Source organism: Patagioenas fasciata, chromosome 12 (genome assembly GCF_037038585.1).
Source record: "Patagioenas fasciata isolate bPatFas1 chromosome 12, bPatFas1.hap1, whole genome shotgun sequence".
In the NCBI taxonomy this organism is placed as follows: domain Eukaryota; kingdom Metazoa; phylum Chordata; class Aves; order Columbiformes; family Columbidae; genus Patagioenas; species Patagioenas fasciata.
The window spans coordinates 21346873-21371956 of NC_092531.1; the positions used below are offsets into that span (position 1 = coordinate 21346873).

The window sequence follows — 25084 nt, forward strand, 5'->3', positions numbered from 1 at the left end:
CGTGCTCGGGGCAGGCTGCGCGAGGTAGCCGCTTTCCCAGCTGAAATCCAAAAAAAAGCAAACAATGGGTCAAGGCCCGCATTGTGCGAGCCCAGGCAGGCAGAAGGAGCGCAGCCCGGCATGGCCAAGTTCAAGGCTGGGCAGGGGGCCGGGCGTGCAGGGATGCTAATGGGGGCTTGCAGGGGCTGTGGAGGCAGGGGGGCCAGGGGCTCTGCGTGCCGTTATCCTGTGCGGCCGCCAGCACCCGAAAAACACCTTATGGAGAGGCAATGGGACTTGGTTGCCTGGTGCAGCAAGGGGTGCTGGGGGCACTGGTGGGACTGGGAGAGGTTGGGGTTGCTGGGGAAACTGAGACTGCTTGGTGGGCTGGTATTACTGTGGGCGATCAGTGTTACTTGCATGGGGACTAAAGTTACTGGGGACAGAGTGGTGCTATTGAGGTGTTACAAGGAAACAGGTGTTGCTAATGATATTACTGGGGGAGCTGGTGCTATGTGGGGGATGCAGAGGGAGATGATGGCACAGTGCAGGGCCCTGCTTGTGCAATGTACATCCTACTTGGTGGGGATCTCCGGATTTGGGAGCCCCGCAGAGGACACAGCCTCTCGGGGTGTTACACACAGCTCTGCCCGGTGCTCCAGGCCCAAGCAGGGACCCCCCCACATCCCCTCATCTCCTCGCCGATCCCCCCGGCGCGGCACATCTCCCCCCTCCCCGGATGAAGTGTGCGGAGACAGGCGGAGCGGCCCGTGGAAAAACACCATGGAGGGCCCTCACAAAGGGGGTTTTATTCAAATTTGTTTAGAGTTTAGCGGATTTGCATGAAAAATGTGTGAGAAAAGCCGGCTCCAATGACCTCATCCCCAGCTGCCATTAATGTTCAATTAAGTGCTGAATAGCAGCAAAGGGGGAACCGGCCGGGACGTGCAGAGAATCCAGGCTCGGGCGCAGACTGTGAGAACCGGGCGGCCCCCCCGGCCGTCTGGCCCCGGCCAGCCCGACGGGGTCCCCCCGCCGCCGCCCCCCTCCTCATCGGGAGGTGCGCTGAATCCGTCGAGTCTCAGTCCGTCTGGGTTATCCCCCGGATCACTCGCATCCTAAAGAAAAGCGAACACCCTCCCCGCCCCGCCAAGGTGGGTGTTTGGCGGGGTAATGCCCCCTCTCTCTGCCACTGAGACTGTTGTCACCCCCCCCTTCTCCCCGGCTCGCCCGACTCGGAGCTGCTCTCCGCCTGGCAGACGGTGTCGAAGCCCAAGTTCAAGTCCACGCCGAGGGGCTCTGCCCCGGGATTCCCAGCTCCTTTCTATCCCCGCCTTTTGTTCGCCTCTGACAATTGCTCTTTATTTCTTACACACCCCCAGCCTCCCCCCCCCCCCGCACCCCCCTCCCTCTCTGCCCGCACTTGGCACCGTTTAGCTGCCTGCCTGCAAACTTAACAACCCCGGTTCTTGGTATAAGCATTCAAATTACCCTTCTTTCTACATATAAACACGGCCCGGGGTGTGCGGCTCTCCCCGGCCGCGGGGTCCCCCCGGCGCAGCCCAGTTCCTCCGCACCGGCCCAGGCCGGAGGAAGTTTCTGCTGCGGGACACGGCCGGATCCAGCACCCTCCCTCTCCGGGGCTCCCCCGGGCCAACTCTCAGGTAAGGGAAGAGTTCCCCCATTTGCTTTTGGGGGGCTGCCTCTTCTGCGGAGCGCGATGGTACGGCAGGTTTTAGGGGGTGACGGGGAAGATCTCTCTGCAGGGGGTCCCGCATCCTCCCGCCAGACCAGCTCTGCCCCGGGCACACTGATGCGGAGCCCCGAGCCGGCCTCCCCCGGGGGTGCGGACCCCCCCAGCAGGCGTGCGGGGGAACTCTGCCTTGGCGGGAACAGTCGCAAAGCCAGGGGAGGGGGGCCTTCCCAAACTTGCCTCTGCCCCGGCCTGCCTCTCTCCGCCCCTCTTTGGAGGGGAACACCCACCCGGGAGCCGGTCGGGGAGGACCCGGCGGGCCGGCGCCCCTGAGGCTCCCGGGGACCGACACCGCCGGGCCCGCTGTGCCCCGGGACAGGGAGGGTGGGCACGGGGCTTCAGGGGCAAATCCCCCACCGGGGGAAGCAACGGCAGCATCCCTGCTGAGGGCACACGCCCCTCTCCATAGGTGCGATACATGGGGTTGGGAAAGCCATAGGATGCTCAGGAGGGCTGGCTGACTCGCCAATAAATCCCCTCCCAGCACCTGCGGCTGGGCAGTGCTGGGATAAACGGCCGGGTCACGGCGGGTCTGGTGAGCTGTGTCTGCGCGGAGGCCTCGGGCACAGACCGGCAGATTTGGGGTTTTGGCTAATTTTATTTTTTTTCTGAGTGAATTTCGGGTGAAGGAAAGGGAATAAACCTTCCTCCCCACAACCTCGCGGTTAAACTAGAGATAAGGGACGGAGGCAGAAAAAGCACATTGACTGGCGAAGGAGAACAAGATTTGGGAGAAGGGAAAAAAAAAAAAGAGGATAAGAGGCTGAGAAGGGATGGGTTGCGGGGGGCAGCAGCGATCCGGTCCTTCGGGGATACTGCGACCCGGGGACACCGCGGGAACCGCGCCCCGGGTACCGCGCTGCCACCCTGCACCGCGTCCTGCGGCAGCCGGTAGTATAGCACGGCGTCATAAATTATAGCGTAACGTATCATATACGTGTTTTATATATAGTATGGAGTGTATGTATCACTGTATTGCGTTATAGCCGTGCGCCGTCCCCGGAGTCTCCACCGTGTCCCTGCCGAAGGTGCGGTGGGGTCGTCGCATCCCCGCTCAGGCTGCGGGGACCCCTGACCCCCTCCCCAATACAGACCCCTGAGCTCCATCGGGCGTGTTTGAAAATAGCGGTGTGAGTGCACCTCGGGGCAGCGGGAGAGGCCGCTCAATATCATTATTATCATTATTATTATTATAATATTTTGGGGAGTGGCTATTTTAAAACCCCACACCGGTACCACTGCCTCCAGTGTCCGTCCCATCCATGGGCCCACACGTGCGAGTGTGCACACGGTTGCTTCTCCCCCCTGGTGCCCGTGGACATCCTCCACCCCGCTCAATAGAAGAACCGAGGGCCGAGCCCCTCCGGGACACCCACCCGGGGCTCTGCGCCCACCGGGAACCAGGTGTGGTGCTGGAGGACCCACAGTGGTCACGAATTGCCGGGGTCTCAGAGACCAGGTCGGCGTCGGACCCCTCGGAAGCAGGGGGGAGACTTTTCTCCTGGTCGGTGGGAGATCAGAAATACCTCCACTTGTGGAAAAAGCGAGGATTCGAGGATTTGGCTCTGGGCGTGGGGAAGGCAGAATGGATTGGGGGAGAAGGAGGGATGGAGGAGAGAAAAGTTGAAGCTGGGATGGAGGGATGGAAGAGGAGAAGGAAGGATGGAAGGACGGAGGGAAGGACGGATGGAGGAAAGGGCGGGTGGAGAAGAAGAGATGGAGGGTGGAAAAGGACGGATAGAGGTGGGATAAAGAGGGATGGAGATGGGTGAAGGAAGGATGGAGAGGAAAAAGGAGGAATACAGGGTGGAAATGGAAGGATGGTGGGGGAGAAGAGGCGGGGGGGGGAAGGGTGCTTAGCCCCCGATTGGCTGCTAAACACAAAATCCGGCTCTGTGTTTGAAGGGAGGGGGCGCGGGCGGGCCAGAGGCTGCTGGGGGGGCAGAGGTGGGCGGTCGGGCAGGGCCCCCCCCGGCAGCCATTTTGTGGCAGTGCCTGCCGTCGTGCCAGGGCTGGGCGACGGGGACAGAGGTGCGATCTGCCCTCCCCGGCCCGGCGGGCGGTGAGGGGCGCGGGGTGGGGAGAGGCCTCCATGCCACGGTGAGAAACGTATTACCTCGCCCGCCACGCTTGCCCATTGACAGAGATAAACATGCAAATGAGTCGCTTTGCATGTCATTAGCATACAAGCAGATTGAGGGGGGAGGGGCCGCCCGTGTGCGCACTGCAGCGTGCTTTAATGCAACACCCAAACAGCCATTGCTGGTGTCTCCCGCAAGCAGCACCTGCGGCTCCCCAGGCCCCCCGCCGCGGGCAGTGGGACCCTCATCACCTCCCCTGCACCCCCTCGGCCCGCGGAGCCGCCACCGGGGCTGCCCCGCCAGGTACCCGGCTCGTCCAGCCCGGCCCGGGGCTGAAGGGCACGGGGACAGGCAGGAATAAATAAAGCCAAACCTCGGGCAGCGCTCTTTTGGGGCTATTTCTGTGTTTTTACCTATTTCTGTGTCCTTTCACCTTGTGCAGGAGAAGAGAACGGGTGGGGGGGTCCTTGCCGTTGCGCCGCCACCGTCTTTTGCAGCCCCGCTCCGCCGCCGGCTTCAGTTGTATGGGGTGGGGGCAGTGGGGAGAGAAAGCTGGTGAATTTGGGGAGACGAGGTGCAGGGGGGAAAGCACGGCCTGGCCTGGGGGGTCTCCGAAGCTCCCGGAGCCGGGGAGCGGCGGGGGTGCGTTTCCAGATGACGGGTGTGTACCTGATGCCCGCGTACGTGTGGAGACACGGGTGTGTCCACGACCTCTGCATGTACCGACTCCTGAGTGTCCACACACGCGTGTCGCATCCCCCTTGCCCCCTACGCGTGTACCCACTCGGGCGGGTGCGCAGCTCGGCGGATATCCGACCTGGAGGTGTGTATATGGGATCTGCGTGTGTCCCCGCACACGCGTGTGTGTACCCGACTCGGGTGTGTCCGCACAAACCGGCTGTACCCGCTTCCCGGGCACCCGTCGGGTGCAACCCTGAACACCGCACCCACGGCCGGGGGGTGCGGAGAAGACCGCCGCCCCCGCCCGCTGCCGAGTTGGGGGGACCCCCCCGGCCAGGCTTCCCCTCCCCGCCGACCGCCGTGCGGTGAAGCGGGGAACCACAGGGGTCCTGCCATCACCCCCCGGGTTTTCGTTGAAGGGGGAGCAGCTCTGCCGTCCCTGCGAGAAAGGCAGACGAAGCAGACTGCCACGGGCCGCGGGGCGAGGAAAAAGCATCCAGGGGGAGAATCCACCCTCCGCGGGTGGGGAGGGCACTTCCCGGGTACCTTCTCTCACCCAAAATCCCCGCACGGCTTTGGTGAGACGTGGGGAGCGGGGGAAGCGCCCGAGCAGCCCCGGGTACTGGTTTGGGTGAGGGCCTCGGCGGACCCCGCAGCGGCCGCTCTGCAGCCCGGGCAGACCTGCCGGGGAGTGAACCCCATTTAGAGGGGAGTCAGCAGCGAAATCACCCCCTTTCGTGCCTCCCCCGAACCACAGCACAACCCTTCGTACTACAGCTCCCAAAGCAGCGTGTCCCCGTTCTCGCAAAGAAACCCGCTGTTTATTCCTGTAAATAAACGCGCTTTTTATTCCTGTAAATAAACCCGAATTTTATTCATGCAAAGAAACCCACTTTTTATTCTTGCTAAGAAATACAAGATTTTTTTTTCCTTGCTAACAAACCCGATTTTATTCTAGCAAAGAAACCTGTTTTTCTCCGCCTCGGCGGTTTATTTTTGGTTGGGAAGGACAGGGCGGGGAGAAGGCGCCGTGGCCGGACCGAGCGTTATTTTGGGGAGGGGAAAACCCAAACTGCGTCGGGCGCTGAGAAAAAAAATCGCACTGGCTCGTCTCTGTGTCCCACAGCAGGGAAGATAAAAGCACCGGCGAATTTGTTTTCCAAAACAATTTTTTAAATCTCGCGTATAGCTTTCCCCTGTGTTTCCTAGGGATAGCGAAAATTCACGGAGCGGTCCCGTAATGAATTATTTCTGCTGAAAATCCTTCCCAAATCCAGTTAATGGATTACTATTACAAATAATGCTGCTTCTTTTTTCAGCGACTCAATTTACAATTGAATATTCGAAACACCGTGTTTTTTGTTTTGCTTTGTTTTTTTAAATGTGTGTGGATTTTTTTTTTTTAAATGTACTTGAAATATCTATTTTTTTAAGCTTAGGCAGCGCTGCATAACAACCCAGTGGGTAAAATCCGGAGGTTCTGCCTTTAAAAACGACAAAAGTATTAGGTGGAGGGTCCGGGAGAAACACCGTGGCACAGACAACGCCGATGAATCTGTCCGGCGTGCACCACTTACGGGAATCATCCTTTTAATTTCAGTCTCGAGTGAGAAAATTTAGAGAGTAGGAAAAAGCGATTTATGGAGACCATGAGACCTGCGGCCACTGAGGCGGCCCCGGCTCGCACCAGTCACCGGACCTGCTCTCCATTCCCCTGTGTCCGACTCCTGCGGGCGGCCGGTGGGATCGGGGCAGCAGGGACATCCCAGAGCTGAAGTGCAAAGTTTTCAGCGCTTGGCAGAATTATTGCAAGGGCGATGTGGGGCACAGGATCCGTCCCGGCTCTGTGGAGCTGGTTCCGGTCTCTGGGTGTGGGGCTGGTACCGCCTTGTGCCGCCGGCCGCAGGCACAACCGTCACCGGGAGCAACTCTGGTTCCGGCTTTGGGGCCAGTCGCAGGCGAGGAGGAGGGGGAAGCGGCAGTTAACGAAAGAGGGCTGTTTTTCTGGCAGCAAGGCCGGCTTTTTTTTCGCTGGGACCGGGCAAGGCGACCCCGGAGCTTTGCCACCCCGTTTCGCTGTCATCACGGTCCCCAGGACCGGGAGCAACCCCGCATGCTGGCGAGGGCGGCGGAGGCTGGCCGAGACGCTCAGTATTCATTAAAACAGCTCTTCAGCTGCATTTTAGTCCCCCATACACGATTTCCTCGCACAGGCTGGTGCGTTTGCTTTGGGATGGGCTCCGACCCGCTGCCAAACCGTGGTCCGTGCCCACAGCACAGCCCCGCTGCTCAGCGGCCCCTGCGGGGTTTGATCTCAGCCCGGTAGCCGATGGAAAAGGGGGAGAGGGACCAGGATCGGTCTCTCCTGGGGAGGAAACCCCCCCTCGGCGCGGCGGGACATGGCTGGGGGACGCGCGGGGATTCGGCGGAACCGCGCCCCGACGGCGGCCCCGCCCCTGTCCAGGGTCCTGAAACCTCCTGCGGCCGCTGCGCCCGCCGAGCCGCCGACGGGGCGGACCCCGGGTGGGAGGTGGCGGGAGCCCGCGGGGTGCAGGAGGGACCCATCAGGTGAGGGGTGGGACCTCTCGGGTGCGGAGTAGGAGTCGCCGGGGTGCGGGGCTGGAGACAGGCCTCCCGCCGGGGAGCCGGTGGCTCGGATGGCAGAGAGAAGGGGCGGCAGCTGTAGGGCTGGCGAGCGGCCTCGACGGCCCATTTCCATGCGCTATTCTTCCCCGATTTACTGCTTGTCATCGGCAGCTCAATGGGGGTCCCCCCTCTCCGGGACCATCGCTGCCTCCCCCCATTACCCCGGCCCCGGGGCCGCGCAGAGCCGACCCCTCCTCTTCCCCCCGGCACACCGCGCTGCCCGGCGGCTCGCTGCCCTGCGCGGCTCCGGGGAAGTTCAAGAAGTTGGCTGGCCCGGCTCCCTGCGCGCAGAGCCAGCCAAAACACCAGCGCCTGCCCCGGAATATTTCACTGTCGAACAGAGGGAAGGGAAGGGGGAGACAGCTTAACCCCCCCCCACCCCAACCCCTCGGGCTCTAATCTCCCATGCATCGTTACAACTGTCCTCAATGAGGCGGGGGAGGCCGGGCTGCAATTAGCTATAGAGCTGCTCGCCTTGCAAACAGAGGGGCTCGGATTATTGCAAATTCATTTCTATTTTCCAGGCCAGCGCTTGTATTCTCTGTTAGCATAAGAATAGAGCCAGGCCCTGTGAACTCCTCCGACCTACTGACCCTTCTCCCCAGAAATGAATAGCAGCACTTTCCGTCCCCCTCCTCACCAGCCTCTCCAGCAGACTCGAGCCACTGCCTAAATTCCTAATCAGGGTAATTTAATATATCTTAAGCCCCTGGCTGCTTTATTTTCGCTCCTTTTTTTTAGTTTGTTTTAGGCATTCACTGGCTCTCACCCCGTCATTAGAGATCCTTATTTGACGGATATAAGAAGCTGTTATGAGACTACAAGTCTCTTTTTATCTTCTAAATAAGCTGTGCTTCCCCGTAATTAGAATGGTGTTCCCAGCCTTTGAGGCCTTTCAGGGCCGCCTAACAAAAAACTTGCAGGAGATGAATAATCCCGAAGCACAAACTCCACGGCCCAAGCAAAGAGCCGGGACAGAAAAGCCGCGCCGGGCCGAGGTTCGGGGCGCGGCGGGGGCGGGGGGGGGGCGGGTAGCGGCGGCGGCACTCACGCGTGGGCCACCGTGGCCCCGCCCGCGCCTGTGCAAGGGCGGCTTTGCCCGCACCCCCCCCCCCAGCTACCGAAGTGTTGGGCTTTCAGTGTGGTTGGGCAAGCCCTCGCCTCTTGTTTGGGGCTCTGCGCCGCGCACCTTTAGTCCTCCACTCCCCTGTGAGGGTCTCGCGTGATCACGGGGGCAGCGTGACCCAATCGCACCCCTGGTGCTGTCCCAGCCCTGTCCCCCCACCACGCCGGGGGATGCGGCCCCGCGGTGCCCGACGGAGCAGGGGGGGGGTCTCTTCCCGCCCCACGTGCTCCTCGAGCCGTCGAGGGGATCCCGCCGGGGCTGCGCCGCTCCTCTCTCATTGGTCAGCGCGGTATGACGACATGCGACCACGTCTTGCGGATTGGTTGGCAGGGAAGTCGGGATTGATGGCGTCACGGCTGCTCGACGGGGCTCCCCCCTCCTCTCCCCCCGGCGCCTCCCGGCGCTGCTCTGCCCGCCAGGGCGGGGGGACACCACGGTGATGGGCGCGGGAGGCTGCCGTCCCCTCTTCCCCGCCCGATGCATGTCCCTGCGGAGCGGCAGCCCCTGGTATTTCGGGAGAACATCGTGTGTATATCCATAGATATATAAAATAGATGTGGAAATGCGGGGAAAGTGGCTTTGGGATAATTAGCCTTCTTGATGTGGTTGGAGAGTTATCTAATCCAGAGAAGCCTAAAGGCATCATTACGGAGACAATATTTCAGGAAATCCAATTCATTGGAGCAAAAATATGACATTCATTTTGCTGGTTATGTTATTACAAATATCCTTCAAAGCCGACATTTCACGCCCCCCCCCCCCAAAAAAAAAAAAAAAAAGAAAAAAAAGAAGAAATAAAATAAAATGACCAGACTAAAACCCCCAAAGCTACAAACGAGAAAAAGGAGGATGAGACCGGCGGCAGAGGGATCACCCCTTGCCTCCAGGATCTGGGCGCAGCGAACTGCATGGAAGGGGTGTCCTTGATGCTGGAGAGAGCGCCGGGCGGGAGCAGAGGGCTGGGAGGGGTGATCAGACAGAAACAACGGCGATCGCCTGGCCCTGAACGCCGGTCACCAACACTGCGGCTGCCCGGGCGCTGGAGGAGGCTGCCCCCGGCTCGGATTGCGCGGGGCTGCGCGCTATTTTCAGCCCTTCCGCAGAGGGATTGCAGTGCGGGCGGCAGTGAGCAGCGGGCAGGGCGGCTCTGCCTCGCCGGCAGGGTGTCGGAGCCGCGTGGTTCCCGTCCGGTGCAGCACAAAACCACGGCCCGCCGGGCAAGAGTTCCCCGCTGCCTGGGCTGCCCTGCGCTCCGCTTCCCGGGCATGACAAGTACAAGCACCACTGGTGCTATTGAGGGAGCATCTGCCCCGGAGATGCTCTGCCGGGGTTTCCCTGCCCGGATCGGGCGCTTCCCAAGTCTTTTATTCGGGGTTGGGGCGGCGGAAGCGGGGCTGGAGCCGGTGGCTGAGTAGGTGCGAGTCGCTCTCCTTGGCGCCCAGGTTCGCCGGAGCAGCATCTCGCAAAGCTCTTTCAACGAAATTCGCCCCCGGGAGCGCCTCCCGCTTCCCTCTTGCGCCGCACCTCGCAGGGCGGCCACCCCGCTTCACGCCGGGTCAGGGACACGGGTGGGCCTTCCTCGCCGTGCGGCGCACCGTGTGTTTTTTTGCAAAGCAGCGGGCAAAGCGGGGAGGGAAGATGATGTTTCCCAGCCGTGGACGGCAAAGTCCGCGGGAAAGCCGGGGGCCCCAGCCGGCCTCGGCCTCCCGGGCTTCGGCGTGGCTCCGACCGGGGCCGGGGCTCGTCCCGGCGGGGCGGCGGCGGGTGTCTCTCCCAAACCGCGCCCAGCCCGGCTCCTCCAGCTGCCGCCACGTCCCCGCTCCAGCTCGCAGCCTGGTTGTTTTGTTTAATTAAACTCAATGTCACTGTTAATTTTCCGCCTGGCCGGGCAGCCCTGCCTTTGCCGGAGCCGGCGTGTTGGTTACAGATGTCAACGCGCCCCGTCGGGGCTGCGCCAAGCCCGTGGAGACGCACCATTCTGGCCACGCGTGGCCGCGGGCTGCGGGGCCGGGAAGGACAGGGGCCGGGCTTCCCCGGTAAAGCCCCCGCCTCCCATCCGAGACTCTGTCCTGCGTGGGTGAGCAGGGTGGGCAAGCACCGTTGTGATGTGTGGTGTGGAAAGAGCTGTCCCTGAGTGTCTTGCGTGGATTTACCCGGGAACACGGGGTGATTGGTGAGATCCCTTTCGGCAGGTCTCTGGGGAAACCTGGAAGTGCATTTTGGGAGGGAGGAGTGGGTCTCGCCCCGGTGATGTAGAAAAGAGGTTCCCTTCTGAGGTGTATCTCTGGCTCTGGGGATCAGAGATGCTCTGGAGATGAGCAGAGGACATTGGGTCACCCCGAACCCGTGGCAGCTCCAGGGTGGAGCCACCCACTCCACAGGTGTCCCAGTCCAGGACGGGGTTCAGAACAGTGTCCAGGAGGGATGTGCCCTCCTGCCTGCTCTTACCCAGTATCTGGTTGGCTTCCAGCCCTTCCAGCAGCCAGGCGCCTCTCTCCTCTTGATTTCCCAATTACTTTTCCAACCCCTCCAAACTTTCAGTCTCTGCAGCCCCCTAGGTGACTGCCCAAGCAGCTCCATGTGCTGGGTGTTCAGCTGGTGCATCCAGTGCCCTCTGCCTCTTCAGGCAGTGAGCAGTAAGTGATCATTTACCTTCTCCCTACTATTCATGCTCTCACAGTCCTCCCTCTTCTCTTCCTTGGTCCCCCCTTTCTGCAGGCTGGAGTCCTACTGAGATGGCAGCTATTGCACATCTCCAACCTGGCTCCTTGTCCTTTCCTGCTGCCTCCCCAGCCCTGTGAGATCCCCATGTGGAAGCAGGGACCTGCATGGCGCAGAGTGAGCAGATCCCTGCCCTCTGCTCTGGTCTATCCCAAGGCATTCTGACTCACTGTGCACCTCTTTCCCACTGCCAGTGACTGAGCTTATCTTTCCAAAGTCATATCCATGGCTCAAAGTGCTCATCCTCCTTGGATGTAGCTGTTTCATGGCCGTGTAGGCAATAGATTTGTTTTCTCTGTGCTCGACACTGAATTCCTCCCTCATTTTAAGGTTAAGTTTGTCAGCACAGTGAGACCCTTCCAAACCCCTCTATACAGTGACAGGTTTCATCATGTTGGAGCAGCAGTCGATACTGTCCCATCGCTGCTTCCTCCTTCCTCCCCAACACTTCCTGCCTGCTGCAGGGGCTCCGGCAGTGACCCCTCTGTGCTGGGAACCTCCTGGGTTTGTTACGCCACTTTGTCTCCTAACTCTTCACTGGTTATTCATTCCCCAGCTGCTTTTCAAACTTCACTTCTCAGCAACAGGCTCAGCCTTATTTACCAAACAATCAGGTTTATTGCTGTTTCTCCCAATTCTTTGTTACCATTTCTATCTGTTTTCCCCATTAAACTCAGGACGTTGTGATTTTCCGGACCCCCTGTAGAGCCCTTTTGGGGAAGTTGGCTATCCTCCATTCCTATTTACAAAGACCGATTCACGCAGGAGGCTAAACTCCAGCTACTGAAATAGCCATTTCATATTTAGGTTCTTCTAAAAGCCTTGCTTAAATCCTGTCTTTTCTCACTACTTGTTTTCGTGCACTCAACTGAGCTGTTTTGCAAGCTCTCCTACTGTTATCTGGGCCTTCAGTCATCCAGCCCCCCGGAAAGAAAACTTATTTTGGGGGAATATCTTTAAGATCATGTTGGCAGTCTGCAGTGCAGGGGGATTCATCCCATTTTCTTCTTCCTCTGTTTTCTTCTCCTGCAGATGCTGAGCCCCTAGACATGCACTTCTGGGGCTTTTTTTTGTTTGCTGTCAGCAAATAATTTTTGAAAAATCCCTTTGTCCTGCTTTGTTGTTTTATATCAATGTCGTAGAGTTCACCTCAGAGTGGAGCTGAAGATGGGGTTTGGGGGCTGGGCTCTGACACAGGTGACTGGTATAATCAACCACCATATGCCTTCCCCATCCCAATGCAGGGGGGATTTACTCTTACCACCTGTCCCTAGACAGATCCTCGGTTTGGCTGCTGCCAGGGTCCAAACACCACCACCCCAGCCCCTTCTCCAAGGCGAGCATCACATCCCAGGAGACAGAGGATGGGGAATGGTGGACCAAGGACAGGAAAGCCTGAGGGGGCTGTAGAGCCATCCCCTTGGCACGCATCCAGCCCCCGCCTTGCTGGAGGTGCAGGTGTGAAGGCGATAGAATAGGAAAATGGGCCCTGCCTTATTGAAGCCGCTTGTAAACAAAGCCACTTGAGTGGAGAGGATTCAGAGAGCCCAACAGCCGCAGGAAACTATAATTACGTTTAAATATTGTTAGCATCATTATCTTTTATCCGCCATCAGATTAAAACAATTATGGCATTTTCAGGAATCGTCCTGGCATTCTCTTGACCGGCGTTATCTGTCAGGCAGGAAATGTGATTTTTGCTTGGAGAGGCGCCAGCCGCAGCGCGGCCGGTCCTGTGGCCCCTGTGATGCTCCGGTCCTGGGAGAAGCCAGCAGCTGGGGTGAATTCCCATTTTATGGAGAAATCTGCATTCAACCCATTCCCTGTGGTCAGGTATCAGTCACCCCTTCATTCCTATCCCTAAATTGCTTTGAGTTCCTACCCTTTGGCTTCAGGGTTAGCTGTCCTGGTGATGGCAGGGGGAGGCAAAAGGAGGGGACGCTGGTCCGTGCCATCACCTCTGCCGGTGGCTGTGGCGGCACGCCGGAGCGGGTGGCCTTGGCAAACACGGCTCCGTGCCTGAAAGCCGCGGTGAGCAATTTACCCTAGGAACTCATTTCAGGAGATCTAGTCTAAGTTAATTAAAGATGGCTGGCTGGGGTCATCGCCTTGGCAACAATTAAGGGCAGGAAAGACGCCTCATTAGTAATAGTTTTTAACAAAAAACATAATTTTTCATATCAAGACAATCCCTGGCACACGAGGTGGAGGGGAGCAAGGAAAGGGATTCTGGTTTTCTCTCTTTCCCCGTGCTGGCTGTGGGTTAGGACTGGGAGATGGGAAAACGGAATGGAAAGGAAAATCCCCTTTGTGGATCCAAAGGCTGGTGAGGGTCCTGTGGCCAGTGCCCGGGCAGCTGTGCTGGACCGGTGAGGAAGGGGCCACACAGATGACAGGGGGGGGCAGAGGGTGGGATCTGGCTTCTCAGGAAGGGGAGAAGAAGCCAAGAACTGGCCATTGTCACTGTGCGGGGGCTGCCTGCACATCATGTCTCAGGGAGCATTGTGCCAGGCTGCCACCCCCAACCACCAGCAATAGGGTTATTCCTCCAGCTGTGCCTTTGTTTTTTCATTTCCCCCCTTGTACTCCAGAATCTTAATGGCACTGCCTACTAATGCCAGGCTGGGCAGAGCAGCTTTATTTTCTACTTAATTAACTGTCATCCTGTGATTGATCAATTAATGATGGAGCCATCATGGTAACGCTCTGGGAGCCGTTGTGCTGGGGCCTGGCTGAATCACAGATTCACCTTTCCTCTCCTACCTGCTCTGGCACCCTGGAATGCTCCCCCAGAGCCAGGGCTGCTCCAGATCCTCTCCTGACAGCAAAGGACAATGTGACAGATGGAAAATCCCTTGCTCCCAGCAAATTTGGCCATTTACAGAGAAGCTGTGGGAGAGACCAGGGACTTGGAGTGATGCTCCTGCCCTGACATCTCTGGCTGGGGTTGCAGAGAGGGCCACTTCCCTGCTGGACACAGTGTTTGCTGCTGTGTTGAGCTCTAGGCCAAATATTTATTCTGTTTCCCCCTTTGCAGTGACATTTTGGCTTGGGACAAAGGACGAGGCTGATGTTGCCCATTGGGGTGATGCTCTCGCTGCTGATCTGAAGGGGCCAGGGTTCAGCAGAGCCAGCAGCTCTGAGAGAGCGGTTCTGCTCGTGGCCTCCTCCTCCAAAGTTGCACACAAGGCTCAAACAGGAGGGATAAATATAAACTCCATTCAGATATCCATAGAAACAGAGCTGGAGATGGAAGACCCCATGCAGTTAAAACCTTCCTCCTCCTTCCCACATGTTGCTATTCCCAATATTATTCCAGGCCATTTCATAAAACCAGTAGAACTGGGCAGAGACCAATAGAAATAACCAGCAAGGTGTTACCGGGAAAATCACGGAATGAGGGAAACACTCTTTCTGCTGAATAATTCACCTGTCAGCATTAAAAAATAATCAGGATTGTGTTTAAAAAGGGGTGAGGATGCCCTTGGTGTGGCAGGGTGTGCCGGCACACACATGCACCGGGCTGGAAGGGATGCAAAGCGACTCCGGCGCGGAAGCGGTGGAAGTCCTGTCACTTAATTACTGTTTCCTTTCCATGCCATGAAAAGTGCTGAGAAGCAGATTTGATGTGCTGAAAAGCGTCTGGCATCTTGTCACGCACCAGCCCATCTCCAGTATTCAACAGCTGGTGAATACACCCCCAGACATATACCTGCCCTAAAACATTGCCGCCTGTTTATCTATAGATCGGTCCAAATGATAACACGTTTATTCAGACAACTTTGCCGGCTGGTAGAAAAGAAACCAAATTGGTACCAAAAGGAACCAGCCATTTCTTAGGGCTGCTTGTGTGGCTCTTTCTCCCCACCAGCTCCAGATTGAGTTGTTTGTCTCATTGCATCCCTACACACATATCCACACCCACAAACAGATACATATATAATGCCGTGTGTGCAGCCAGGATAAAACCTTATATAGTATTATAACCATTATGCTATTTTCTGAATTAAAGCTTAAACCTGTTCATTGAAGATGACACATGCAACGCGTTCAAGTCCAAGAATAGGTCTGGAATAAACTCTGGAAAATGTCAATAATCACCAGCATTTTCTTACATCCCAAACCCAATCTGACATAATTTCTGCTGTCCATAACACATGTATACGGGGAAAAGACATCCCAGGAGGCCCACATCTGAAGCTCTATCTCCCTTTAGGGGTGAGGTTTCTGCACCTCCCTGGGCTGGGGGAAAGATTATTTCTCCCATCCTCATGGCAAGGAAACTGTTTGCTGAATTAAACCCTCTGGATGTTTTTTGGGTGGAGACTGATGCCTTTTCTCCACCTGCTCAGTGCCCGAAGGTGCACGGTCATGTTGGGTGTAATGTGACCAGTGATGCTTGGGCAGCCCCTGGGCTTGTGCTGGCTGCTGAGCTCTCACATGTTGTAGCCATGCGGAGCCTAAAAATAATCTGGGGCTTGGCTGGCAAGGAGGTTTTTGCAGTGTGCCAAGGTGGGTGCAAAGCAAGGAGTGTGTGGCAAAGCAAATCTTCCCTGTAGTCATGCAGGAGAGAGCAGGGAGCTGGAGAAATTGTGCATATATTTGGAAAAGTAATGGCTGAGTATCCTCAGCATCTCCCTGGCTCCCTTCCTGCCAGCTACAGTCATACCCCGGGCAGGAGCTCAGTGGGTCCAGGGGGTTTTGTAGGGCTGACTATGGGGTGGAGGAGGAGGAGAGGCCACAGGGAAGGCGGCCTGGTCGCTTGCCCCAACAAAGGAGCTGGGGCTGGCGATGCCCAGCATGCCCTGACCCCGTGTGAGGCAGCTGGGACAGCACAGCCACATTGTGACCAGCTCATAAAGATGCTCTGAGACAGAGCTTGAGCCATTTAAAACCAATTAATAAGCTGTAAACTGCCCCGGCCCTTGCTGTTCATTAGGCAACCACAAAGAAACTTTATTTTAGAGTTGCAAGTCCTTTTTTTTTTTTTTTTTTCAGAGAGAAACTTTTAAAATATGTAATTGGCTCTGGGAACCGGGACCCAAAGGGGTTGCAAAAGCAAGGGAAGCAATTGCCTTAATCAGTCCAAGATCCCTGATTTATTTATGTATTTATTTTGATTTCAAAGCAGTGCCGCTCATCATATCAGGGCCTTTAGAAACACAATTATTCTCTCGACGGAAGACCTAACCTAGGCTGCGATTATTTGCCTTTCTGAAAGGCAGCGGTTCCCTGTCAGCTGTCCTCCCCACAAACGCGCTCCTACTCCCACATCTCTCTGATCGATTTTAGCATCCAAGAAGCATCCCCCTCAGCCTTCCCATAGCCACAGTCTGCACACCCAGCCCTTCTGCCGAGCTTCCCAGCTTCAAAGAGCTGGACAAGAGCTCGCTGAATAATGTTTCTTTATTCCTGTTCTTTGGCTGCTTTTCAAGCAGTGGTCAAGAAACGTGCTCGTGTCCTCATGGCTTGCAAAAGGCACCCGAGGACACAGGTGGAACGAGCTGGGTAGTGTCGGCCCTGGGTGGGTTTTGCACCATGGAGGTTTGCTGGTATTCTAGCACTGATAAATGTTTTATTCCTGGGTTCATCTAGGCTGGGGTCGAAGGGGGATCGGGGTGGGATTCGGAGGTAATGCTCTGCCGACCTGCAGAAGCAGAGGGTGTTCCAGCGGTGGAAGGGAACAAGTGGAAAGGCAGGAAAAGAGGGAGCTGCTCTTTGAAAAGAAACCTCCTCACAGCTGGGGAGGGATGCCCGGGGTCAGGGCGATACCTCGTCTGGGCACAAGTCCTGCCTTCCCATCCTGCAGACACCCATCCCCAGGGTGCGTGGGCAGGTTGGGACCTGTAAGACCAAGGGGGCAGCGAATCCAAAGGGCTGGGATGGATCCTGCTGGTATTTCCCCCACTAGCTGCAGATTTTGCTGCTGTAAGAGGACAAAACCCTTTTGCAGCATCAGCTCTGCAAACACTCCTATCCAAGGAGGCTCAGGCACCCTGTCCCTGGGAGGTCCCTGTGGCTGGCAGTGGTGCCACATTGTGTCCCCAACCCCACCATGCAGCTCCTCTGCAGCTGAACGAGCCACCCATGGGCTTGCAAGAAATCCTCGTGTGTTGTGTCCCCCCCCATCCCTGCAATGCATATTTTGTGAAGGTTTAATTGGCTGCAATTATTAACTAGCACGGACACTGGAAACCTGCCAGTCAGGAAAATAATGAACCGTTTTAATACAAATTCAGCCCATAAACAAATGTGGCTGCTGGGAGAGGCTGCACCAGCGATAAATGGGGAGACCCTGGGCAGCCCCATTGTCCCCTCAGCACTGGGTGAAGGTCTGTGTCCTGAAAGTCACCTCATGCCCCCATGTGAAAGGCCTTTCCCCAAAGCTCTCCCGTGGAACCATAATGCCACCCCCAAACAGTGGCACCAATAACAGAGCAGGGGCCAAACCTGTGGAGATGTGAGATGCAGATTTGGGTTTTGGGGTTGGTTTGGGGGGGGATGCATGGCAGGGAGGGCTGGCAGCGGGGCTGTGCATGGGGGAGCAGGTGCAGGGGGTGCCCAGGGCTGAGCCGCGCCAGAGCATCCTTGCTCCTCGCCTTGCCCTGCATCCCTTCCCGCTTCCATAAGCCCACCCTGGTACCTCTGCGCGGTCATGGGTACCCATCACAAACCCACCCTCTCTTGGCAGAGATGTCTGTCTGCCAACGGGAAAAGTATCTCTCACCCCAAGCTGCCCTGAAAAAGGGGTTTAAGGGCATCAGACAAACACTCTCCTTTGCCCGCTGCAGGCAGGAGCAAGAAATTGTGCAGCCCTCGAGCATCCCCCGGGCACCAGCATCCCCTGCCCCCCCAGAGCACCTTGGGTGAAAAGGCAGAGCCCTCCCAGCAAAGGGTGTTTGTTTGTGGGACCCAGACTTGAGATCTTCCACCCAGGGAAATATTTCTGCCGAGGTGTGGAGGGAGTGCTTTTGGTTTATTCTAAAAACAGCTACAGTTTTCAATGTTATTTTTAATCTTGTCTCCTTTTTTTTTTTTTTTTAAATAGTGAAAAGGGCTGATGGTTCCTTTAAGTTTTAGTAATTTGTGGAAATTAAAAAATAAATAAAAAAAAAAAAAGAAACAAAACAATTTGCAACATGACCCAGATTTTAATGGCACTCTGAAATGGATGTCTCTGGGCTTTGTGGTTTGGGGTTTGTCTCTTTTTTTTTTGGATGATCTCGCTCCCTCAATGGTGAGAAATCTCTCAAATCAGGATCATGAAAGTGTTCTGAATTGTTTTCCTGATTTTTTAAATGCTGCTGACAAATTAATTGTTCTGTATCTGGATGGAGATTAAAGTCCTCTTCATCTTACACGTAGCTCACAGGAGCATATTTTACCATTAGAAAATAAACTGAAATTTTATAAACCAGAGTGATTTAAAATATACAAATTAGTAAAAAGGTGGAACCAGCTCTTTCCTCAGCGTCTTGTGTGTAAAAAGGCATTTTTACATCTTGTCTGGTTTAAGACTGTTGCTGCTTGCCATCAGAAGCGGTTCCTTCCCTTGAATTAAGCACCAAGGTAGTAAAGATATGGTATTTATAAACCAAAAAATAGAGCACTCACAGTTTATTAAACAGCTACAATGTGACAATAAATAATTTTAATGTCAATCAAAATTGGATTATTGTCAGTGAAATTTGGATTGAAAAGATAAAAGCCTGAAAGAGAGAATTGAAATCCAACCCTGGAGACGATTTCAATATCTCTGTTCCTCGTGGCAAATATTTTGGATGAGAGTTTAAACCAGCTCATTCTTAATTTTGGGAGAAAAAGGTTGAGTGGAGTAGGCTTTTAAGAAATATGGTAAGAAAATACATTTGTGCTTGGTATTGGTGAGAAGAGTTTTGTTTGTTTTGTGAAAGCGAGAGGAAAAAATATTTTATTTTATTTTATTTTATTTTATTTTATTTTATTTTATTTTATTTTATTTTACTTCTTTAATTTTTTATTTCTTAATTTTTTTTTCCTATGTGCTTGGTTTTAATTTTCTCGTCAGCGTTAAGCAGCAGTGGGAGAGGGATGCTTCTCCCCACCCAGCCAATATTCATCTCCCTTCCTTTTATCTTAGGAAACTCCAAACTAAGCCCCCTCGGAATGCATTGACCAAAGCTGCCGGTGCTTTGGGACGGGCACTGATCGGTGCAGCCCAAATTCAAACGCCCAGGGAGCCCCGGCTGCTGCGGGGCTGCTCCGCTCCCTGCACCAGCCACGGCTCCAACTCCACCCCCGCCACACCAGGGCATGGAGGACCAGGGGTCCCTCCGAAAACCCTGGCTGAAATGTTCCCCTTTGGTCCCTGAGACATTCAGGGGGGTGGCATGTGCATCTGAGGAGAAAACAGCCATTTTTGGGGATGGTAAACAAAAATAATTCCCCTGGCAGGGAGCTGGGTGTGTTGGAGAGCAGAAGCCAAAGACGTGGTTCTGGAAGAAACATCCTCATCACCTGTTTTTTAACTCCAAAATAAAGATGGTGAGGCTGGTGGGGTGTCATGGGGTGCAGACAGGGCTGCTGGCCTCTGCTTGGTTCCCCTGGGGGCTGAGGTCCCCTGGGTGGGGGGTCCCCTTCTCCCCACTTCCCCTCCTGCACCCCAGGCAGTGGGTCTGCCTTGGCACCGGGTTCAAATGGTGCCCGATTTAGGGCTGTAATCGGCAAATATTGAACCAGAGTGGCCGAGGCAGAAACCCTCTGTGTGTCTCCGGGACGATGGATTTTATCCTGCATCCTAGTAATGCCCAATTCCTCCTTGAGAGAGGGGTCCCAATTATTTTTTATAAGGATTTAGGAGCATCACATAACTAAATATACTGTTTGGTTGTGGTTTTTTTTTTTTTTTTAATGTATGTGCATATCAAATTAACACCCAATATTGGCTTAAAACCCACGGCTCCAGAACATGAATTTATGGAGGTGTGGGCTGGAAGTGAGGTGTCTAAGTTTGTCCCCAAAGCAGCAGGATGGACAGGGAGGAACTAGCATGGAATGAGAGATTTTAATCAGCATGTGTGTGACAACAGCGGGGTGAAGAAGGGGACCTGATACTGGCATCCTTGATTTGTTATAAATCACACCCATAAAAACAGAGGGGAAAAAAAATAATCTGCAGAATTGTGGTGGTTTTAGTGCCAGCTCAATCCCCAAGCTGGAACAAAGCTTTGCCAGCCCAGAAATAAATGATGCTGCACCGAACGGCTCTTATCCCTTCCCCGCTGCCTCCGACCAGGCAGCTTTAGGGTTTTAACGATGCTGACACGATGGGAAGCAGCGTCTGGGCCTGATGCTGATTTTTACTGGCAAAGGTAGCCCCACTGGGTGGGGTGGAGGTCCCAGGGGACTCGCGGCAGGGAGAGGAGACTCGTCCCCATGTCCCCAGGTCCCCGCTCGGCTGTGGCTTTGCTGATGCCCCGCAGCCGCCGGGCTCTTCTCTCTGCTCAATTGCACAGTGCGCAAATGGAATCGCTCTCCTCGCTGTGTTTGTGGCCACGGGAGTGGAAGAATTACATTGGGCTGAAAATAGTATTTACTTTTACTGATTGAAAAATAGATGTTGGAAAAAAAAATAAATAAAAAAAAAAAAAGCAGGAATCGAAACTATAATTACAACAAACCGTATGTAAACTCCCAGGTAAACACTGATTATACTGTGTCATTTCAGCCAGACTTTATTAGCGAATCTTCCTTCTCTCTCCGCTTACAATGGATGCAGCATGCAGAATCCCACCGCCTGCCATTTGCCAAGCACTTTTCACCCTAAAAAATCTCATGTTTATGGCCTGATCCTGCATAGCTCATGTTGGTTTGGCTTCCTAGGCTGAGCCATGCCGTCACCCTCATGTGGGTGCATAATGGGGCTGCTGGGATGGTGCCGCGGGCGCACGGCTGAACCTCCCCGGAGCATCTCCTCACCTTTGGGGAGAGGCTGGGAAGGGGTTGGAGGGTGCCAGGGGGATGAGAAACTCGTGGTGTGGGACACAACCTGCTCGCTCCTACAGCAGTGTCTCCCTGGGATGGGATGGGATGGGATGGGATGGGATGGGATGGGATGGGATGGGATGGGATGGGGTGGGATGGGATGGGATGGGATGGGATGGGGTGCTCAGCTGCAGCATCGTCTTTCCTGCAGGCAGTTCACAGGCCTGGTTGTGGGAGGTTGGGGCTGGCTGGATCCATCCCTGGGGAAAGGCTGGATCGATTGAGCAGCTATGGGTATCACCTCTAAGGCTCCATCTGCAGCCTTACCAGGCCCCTTGTGTGCCCCCCAGCAATGGAGCCAGACCCTCTTTGTGGGGACCTGCATCCTCAGCACCCCAAATACAGGAGAAGAGCAGGGTCAGCAGGTTGTTCCTGGATCCCTGGGTTACGCAGCATCCTCCTCACTGGCTGGCATGGCACATGGTCCCGCAGAGCCTTCGGGATCTCTCCTCCCTGACAGGTCCAGCAGAGACAGCAATGCCGTTGATCTGGTGACATGTTGGTCCCCACTGTCCCCCGTGTCACTCTCAGGACATCCCAGAAAGGAACACAGCATCCCCTCCTCTGCCATGTGGTGCAAGGACCACCTGGAAGCATCATCCTCTTCAGAATAATATTTGGGGTGTTCTTTCTGCAGTTTTCTTGCGGGGGGCGAGGGGGGAGATGGGAGAGGAACAAGAAAACCACAGCTAACGTGGGAAACGCCAGGTATCGCTTATACAACAGGGCTGCAGGGCCCGGCCGACCTTACAGCTTTGCCATAGTGGCACCCTGTGGCAAAATGCATTACTACAGCTGGCAGGGGCTTCGGAGGGGGACACAAGGCCTGGGGGGACCCTTGTCCTGGGGCCTCGCAGCCCCATGGGGACACACAAGCCTGAAGCAGTCAGGGAGAGGATGCCAAGGGCTGAACAATGAGTGGTTCCCATCGCCATGACATCCCAGTCCCCTGTGGTGGGCACCACCCATCCCCGTGGATGCCCCGGGGGTCAGCTGGGATGCCCAACCAGCCCAGACACCCCTTTGGGTCAGTGTCGGGATGCCAACAAGCTCACCAGCTGGTCCACGCTTGCTTAGTGCTCGGCGGTGGCACCCGCGTGGCCGGGCAGCATGGGGCTGCGTGGCAGCGTGGCGGGTGGGGGTGTGTGTGTCTGTATGTGTTGTGTTGGTTTTTCTCCTCCCGGAGCAGACCCGGAGTGACAGAGCGAGCTCTTTGTCTGCTCGCGCGCCTGCCTGTCACGGCTCCCGGCGTTTCCCAGCCACCTTGCATGGCGCGCAGCCACTTTGGCAGGAGCTGTCTTGGAATTTTAATGCAGCTGATTAACACGCCACGATGCAATCACAGAGCTGGCCGTACCCCTTCCCCAGCCTTGCCTTTTTGGGGAAAAACTAACCAAATGCAACCAGGCACCCCCACTCATGGTGTATCACCCTGTCCCAAACTGAGCTGGGGAATGGGACCCACCCGGAGGCAGGAGGTGATCCCAAAGGGACAAATCCCAATACTGGTCCTGTCTCAGCCCAGAGAGCTGTGGGGTGTAATGTGGACACCTCTGCTGTCCAGTCCAAGGGTGGCAGAGCTGGTTTTGAGGCTGACACAGAGCTGTGCCAAGGGATGTGGCACTGGGTGAAACAGTAAGGAGTTGCGGGAATGGTCACCTCTCCCTGTGGGAACACAGCTAAGTGATGGAAAACTCCAGGCAGAAGAGAAAATGGTGAAGGAAAGAGAGTGGAGAGACAGGAGAAAGCTGCTTGCCAAGCAAAGGGAGGAGATGGGTGAGCAGATAGCCCTGCAGCCCAGGAGAGGACGAGCGGGAGTTATTGACATAGAGGACACGGTGCTAAAAATTAAATCTGTCCCTTCCTCAGGCAGTGTTGACAGAAGAGGATGGGTAGGAGATATCAACGGCAGGCACACGTGTCCCAGGAGAGGGTGAGACACCGGCAGAGATGGAGCAAGAAACGAGCCTGTGTGAGGGTGCTGTGCCCAGGACGGCTGCAGGGAGTGGAGGGAGGCAGCAGCTGCGGTGACAAGGACAACAGCCTGGGCATCCCTGTGCGGTTCATGTGCCGGTGACCGGGAGCATGGTGGCATGGCGTGTCTCCTTACCACACAGATGCGCAAGGGAGGATGCTCGCAGGGGTAGAATCAAGCAAAGCTGGAGAGGCTGGGAGATGCTGCTCAGGACCCATCACGCTGCTGGAGTGTGACAGTGGGTGGAGGGGGACACTTGAAGGGAAAAGCCAGATACCCAGGGAATACGATTGCTCCAGTAAAGGCCTGAATGTTGAACATATGAACCAAAGGCAGTTTGGGCTCAAATGGGAGAGAAAACCCATTTCTGGAGCACCTCCTCCAGTGGGAGATGCCTTCAGAGACGTCATGGAGATTTAAACTGGTTGAGGATTTGGGACAGCTTAGGTTGATGTTTCTAACTTGATTGCAACTGAGACAGCTCTTCCAGGGATGGTTGTGATGTTTATTAATGGTAGTGAAGGAAGGGACCAGCAGATTTCTAGAGCCCCACAAGTGTAAGGATGGGGAACAGGCCCTTTCCTGGGTGTTGACCATGGACCATGACCATACAACTTCACCCAGGGGCTTATCAGATATCAGCCATGTCCCCAAAAATAAATGATGAAGAAAGGGAGAACAAACCCCAACGCAAACAAGGCAGCACAAGCCCACCCTCTGACTTCAGGCTGCTCTCACTAGAGCCTCAATCAACCCCTCTTTGGGGACTGCAAGGCGAATTCAGATGAAATGCCACTTGGCTGAGGTCTCTCACTTTGCCTTCAGATCAGGGAGCCCCTGTTTTCCACAGCTGCTGGGTGCAGACCCTGGTCCTATCATTTCACCCTTTTGTACTGCTTGAGAACTTCCTTTGGGAAGGTGGTTTCACTCCCATATGCACCTTCCCTGGTTTTCTTTGGGGTTGTGTCCTCCCTCCAGCCCCTCGAGCATCCCTCTCCTCGTACCTGCAGACAATATCTGGTCCCCAAGCACTTCCACCTCCCCCCTCCTCAAAAGCTTCCCTCAGCTGTCTTTAAGTCGTAGCTGAAATCTGCGGTATGTAGGAGGAGAAATTCAGTCTGACAGCAGTTTAAAACACCGCACTACTTGGCAGATTTAAATGCTATTTTAAATATAAGCTATGACACAATGGACAAAAATAGCATTGAAAATACCCTGTCATGTTCCATATTGCGAGGAATAGAGAAGCAGACCAGGCTAGAAAGGAGCAGAGAGAGGGGCCAGATGGAGAGAAGAGGTTATTTTATTTGTTTTAAAGAAACTGGATAAATGTATTTCGTATGTGACTGGGTAAATGCGGTTTATGGAGCATGGAGAAAAAAAAATAAATAAACCTTCTCATGAAAAATCTACACATTTTATTCCATGTGGGATCTGCCAAAGCAGGTTTGCTGGTTAATAATTGGTGAGAGGATATGTTTGTTTCTAGGTTGTTTTGGTGATGCTCAACACCAGCAGCCACCAGCTATTGGAGACCACTCTCAAGCCTTTTTCTCCTTTTTATTTATCTGTGATTTAACAGGAATTTGCTCTACTCGAGAAAAAGAAAAAAGACACCTTAAAATACAGTTCATTTGCGGCCACAAGCGCAGTGGCACCTCGGTGTGCTGGGCCAGGAGCGGGCGCTACAGGAACTGATGTATCACAGCTCTGGGCTGCGGGTGTCCCTGCAGGGTCAGCCTGTGGGACAGGGGAGGGATGGAGGGATGAAGGGTTGAAAGGGTGGAGGGATGAAGGAATGAAGAGGTGGAGGATGGAGGGATGAAGGAATGAAGGGATGGAGTCATGGAGGGATGCAGGTTGAGCCACCACCTATTTCTCAAGGTGGATAAGTGTGTGGCTGGAAGATCCCTGGAGCTTGCCTGACCCCACAGCATGGTTGCCCACCTGGTATGGGTACAGAGCGCCCAGAGCATCTGGGTCCCCAGATTGCGGGGTTGCAGAAAGAGGTTTCTTCTTCACCTCCTTCCCAAATAAAAGCGCTACTCCAAGTTGCTCTCTCCTCATCTTCTTTGACACCCCTCCACATGTGCAGGGCA

The 25084-nt window shown here is 55.3% G+C and overlaps 1 long non-coding RNA gene across 1 annotated transcript; it reads left to right on the forward strand.

Moving 5' to 3' along the window:
* Positions 1–1096: 1096 nt before the first annotated feature.
* LOC139828959 (uncharacterized) lies at positions 1097–24397 on the forward strand. The gene is made up of 2 exons (XR_011741109.1): positions 1097–1643; positions 22880–24397. It is a non-coding gene; the product is annotated as an uncharacterized lncRNA (long non-coding RNA).
* The last annotated feature ends 687 nt before the right edge of the window (positions 24398–25084 follow it).